Genomic DNA, 4,473 nt, shown 5'->3' on the forward strand with positions numbered 1-4,473 from the left:
CCAAACTCCCAGTCCTTCCCTCCCCCACCCCCCTCCCCCTGACAACCACAAATCTGTTCTCTATGTCTGTGAGTTGGACAGTTCATCTCTGGTGCCTGTCTCTAAACTCAACTACTCCTTGCTCCTTGCTTGGAGCAAAAAATGGCTTGGATTCTAAACCAACTTCAGTATTTTGGCATTATCTATTGAAATTTTAAATATGTGTTCCCTTTTACTCAGTAATTTCACATTTAGAAGTTTATTCAAGAGAAATGCCCCAATATACAAAGATACATATAAGGGTTTTTACTGTTACCCTCTTTGTAATTAATGATAAATATCCATCAGGAAGGGATTGTTTATATATACCATAATGTGGTCATACAGAGGAATACATAGATAGATACAATAAAAAAGAGAAAATTGTAGGCAGTGTTCATAATACTCATACTACAGAAGGGTTTTGAAAGGATAGACATCAATGATTGCAAACTCAAATGCATATGGGGGCCAGACTAGTTTTATAAATGGGTCAGGTAGGTACTGTGACAACCTTGAGAGCACACCCTATGTGAAATCAACTGGCGCCACTCAGCTTCAGATAATCATTGCTAATGGGTTGGTGGATTTTTGGATTTTCCAAGAAAAACTGTAACTTTTCGTGCTACTTTATGGTAGTCTATTTCCTTCTCTGCCACCTTCAGAGCTCCACAAAAATATCTCAGTTACATGAACCTTTTGATTTTTATTTTGTGGCCACTAATAGAAATATTAAAAAATATATTTTAAACTGGATTTTGTCTTGCGGGCTCACAGCATGTCAACCTCTAAAATACTCTTAGCAATGACTGTCTCTGGAGAATCATATTATGGGCCAATTCCACTCTCTATACGTTGCTTTATGTTTGAGGGATTTTTGGCCTGTCTCAAGAACCCGTTTCTTGGTCGAGGTGAGGGCTGAGGGGCCTATACCCATGATGAGCAAGGGTTCAGGACTTCCCAGTGACCTAGAAATCCATGTCCTTGACCAGGTCTTGGAGATAAGCCTTGTACTGGTTCAAGGTGAGGGAGAGTAAGTGGCTGTTGGAAATGTGCAGGTTCAAGGTATGCCCCAGTGAGGAGGTACCCGCTAAATGGGCCATATCTGGCAGGGTGCTGAGGCACATGGGAACAACCTTGACCACCAGGAGCCTCTTGATAGACAGCTGGTCCTGGGACCACGACTCTCCAGCAAGAGAATTACAGGGTGTAGATGGTGTCTGCTTCCTTCCCTGAAGATGATCAGGTTTGCCACAAGAGGTTCCAGGTGGAACATGCCTCCTTTCTTGCCCTTGGGGACCTCACCATTGTGCTGGTGACCACGATCAGGAAGGCGGTCTAGCCCATGGCCCAGTACCAGTGGCAGTGCCCCAGTCTCTGGGCCCAGAGCTGCTGCCAAGCTCTCTGCAGAGCTCCCCGCTTCCTCCCCCCACCCCCCTGCAAGGCAGCTCAGCACAGCCTCGTGTAGCCTGTCATACCCTGGGGTCTGACAGTCTTATTGGCTGCCCAAGCAGTGCCCTGTCCCCTGCATCTGACCCCACCAGCCACAGGCCCCTGGGGCAGAAGACAGTCTGCTGGAAGACTTGGTACCCAGGTAGGAGGTGGTCCCCTTGAACTTCCACTCTGAGCAGTGATAGCAGCAATATTAAGAGAGAAGGATGAGAGAGTGTAAGGGGCTGTCACCCCAGCTCCAGCCCCTCCCATGCCACAGCTGGTACTCACCTTCCTCAGGCAAGCTGCCTCAGTGGGCTTTTGGGAGTTGGAGCGGGGGTCCGAGTTAGGGCAGGGAACAGGGATGTATAAGGTGGGGCTCAGCAAAAGCTGAGGAGGGTGCTCAGGGTCCACACCCAGGCTCTAGGGCCCCCATCTGGTAATGGGGCCAAACCCATGTCACTCAGGGCGTCAGAGGTACCGCATCTGCCACTGGTGTCTGGAGAGGTATCCGGCTCAGGAAAGTCGCCAACTCCTGAGGTCACAAACTCGTAGATCTAGTGCAGATCCTGGGAGGTCTTTGCTCTGTCCTAGGCCAAATGCAATAAAATACTTCCTTCTGGTTTAGGGCGGACCGGAAATTCCTCTTCTGGGTCAGAAGGTTGGGCTTATCCTTCCCAGGGTTTTAGGACGTCTAGCCTTGGCCCAGGCTGGAAGATGCAGAAGTCCTCCTGCTGAGCATCCTGCCACAAACCATTCTTCAAAGTGATGTAGAGGCACATGCGGCTCTGGTCCAGGCAGGCCACGCCCTACGGCTGCCCCAGGCCCAGCTGCCACACAGGCCAAGGTAGGATCCGAGGCTTTGGGGTTCCCATGGTCCAGCTTAGAGGCTCGGTGCACGCAGGGTGCTGGGACCTAGGCCTGCTCTTGGACTCCAGGTAGCTCTTGAGCTCACAGCTGCACGTATCCGTCCCCTTCCTGGCAGCTGGGCTTTAGAGTGGTGGAGCTTTCTTTTCTATCTACTGCTTTTATGATGAATACAAACACACAAACATACTTACACTGGGCTTGTGCTAGAAAGGTCTGAACCAAAGTGAGTTTCCAGACCATTTCAGACTGGAGCCAGTTTCAGGATTTTGGCCTAGCTTTGGTTTTGTTACTGATCGCAAGTATCTTGAGTTTGGTGGATACCCCTGGGCTCATCTAGATAATGAGCTCATCTGGATACTGCTTTGGACTAGGGTTTCTGCAGCCTTGAGATATTTCTGGCTGTGTTGGACCGTATGGGTCCTTGGGGTAGAAGCAGTATTTTAAGGAAGGGAACGATCATCTCTCTCAATTTCCATGATGTGCTCAGAGTTTGTGGTAAAATGAATAGCTAAGTGATCATCTTTCATCCATTCATTCACTCTTTCATTCAACAAAGATGTTCTGAGTGCTTACTATGTGTCTGGCCCTTTGTTGGGTCTTGAGAGCAGTGAGAGATTTGCATGGAGTTCCCAGCTTTGGAGGTGGCACCAAATAAATAGACTGATGTAAAATCGTGTGAAACGTAGTGTGGGGAGGGTCAGCACATGATGCCTCGAGAGACTCCAGTGGAAGTTAGGGAAAACTTGTCTGAAGAGGTAGCACCTGGGCTGAGTTTGGAGAGATGAGCAGGAGTTAGCCTGGTAAAGAAATGAGGGGCTATTGAGAGATCCACAGGTGTAAAGGCATGAAGGCAGGAGAGGACCTGGGACCTTCTGGGAACAGCCCATACTCTGTAGAGCCTGAGTGCTGAGTTTGTGGCAGGAGATGTCAGGCTTTGGGATGAGCGTGGGCAGCCACCTGATCACAAGCGCTTGATAGAGCAGCCTGGGATGCCTGGGCTCCATCCTAAAAGAACGTGAAAGCCAATGACTGGTTTTAAGCTAGGGAGATTTGGGGGCTGTCTTATATATTTATGTCAACAAATATTTTCACCCAGCGTTTTCATTTTGTGTTCCCTTGATTCTATGAACCAAGGGGTGTGGGGTGGGAAATACTGGGGTTTTTTTGTTTTTGTTTCTATTAAGTGAAAGGAAACAACAAGTGTTTAAAAAAAAAAAAACTCTACAAAATGATGGGTGAGAAACTGTAGCTTTAAGTTTTATACCTTCTGTGCTGCTTGACTTTAGACATTTCATGACATGTCATACATTGCCTGCAAGTTAACCCACCAACTTGGAAGGTTGCTGGTAAATTCCAAACCAGTTTTGAGGGTGTGTATGTGTTCCGACTGGCAGCTGGTTAAAGGCATCCATAACATTATAATAATCCTGGCTGAATATCGCTAGGATTTCAACTGGCAATTCATGCCATTTCTGGCACCATTACCCACAAAAGGCCATCTACCTTTCCCCAGAAAGGTAGATGAATCCTCAATCAATAGGAAGAGAATAAACATGTTTAATTTGGTAATAACTTGACTTCCCTGTCTCACAAGGTGAAAGGGAAAAGTCAGTGGTTTTTGAGAGAGAGAGAAGGGAGGGGAGGGAGGAACAGACTAGGTTGACTGGTGACGCTGTGAAAGCCTCACAATTGCTGTCAAGGTGGTTTTTCACCCCTGGAGCAGAGTGATCTCATTTGCTGCTGCCTATGCATTCATCCCTAACTTTCTTGTCTTTTTGCCATGAGGACACATGCATATGCTGAATGTGTAAGTGTGCCCCAGGGAGGCTGTAAGGATTTTAGAGGCAGACTAAGCAGGATTCAGATTCTCCTCTGCAACTTGCTTAGCTGTGAGAGCCTGGGAAAGTTGTTTACCCTACCTGATCGGATTTCAGAATGCCCACCTAGCCTGGGCTTCTGTGAAAATTAAATGGGATGAGATGTTTGTGTATAGTGACTGACACATACCTGATGTTCAATAGATGTTAATTTCTCTCCCGACCCTGGACTAAAGTTACTTTTAATTGGTTTTCATAGGAATAGCCATTTGTCTCCCTGACTCTCTGTCCTGCCTACTTTTCACCAGTAAGGAAACACATGTTCAGAGAAGTGGGA

At 47.4% G+C, this 4,473-nt stretch overlaps 1 pseudogene across 1 annotated transcript; it reads right to left on the reverse strand.

The window, feature by feature from the left end:
• Positions 1-986: 986 nt before the first annotated feature.
• Positions 987-2,324, reverse strand: LOC307051209 (interferon regulatory factor 3-like; annotated as a pseudogene). Its single transcript has 2 exons — positions 1,737-2,324; positions 987-1,641 (listed from the first exon to the last, which is right to left on the reverse strand). The product of its transcript is annotated as an interferon regulatory factor 3-like (transcript).
• Positions 2,325-4,473: the final 2,149 nt, after the last annotated feature.

This window comes from Hyperoodon ampullatus (genome assembly GCF_949752795.1).
Source record: "Hyperoodon ampullatus genome assembly, chromosome: 4".
Lineage (NCBI taxonomy): Eukaryota > Metazoa > Chordata > Mammalia > Artiodactyla > Ziphiidae > Hyperoodon > Hyperoodon ampullatus.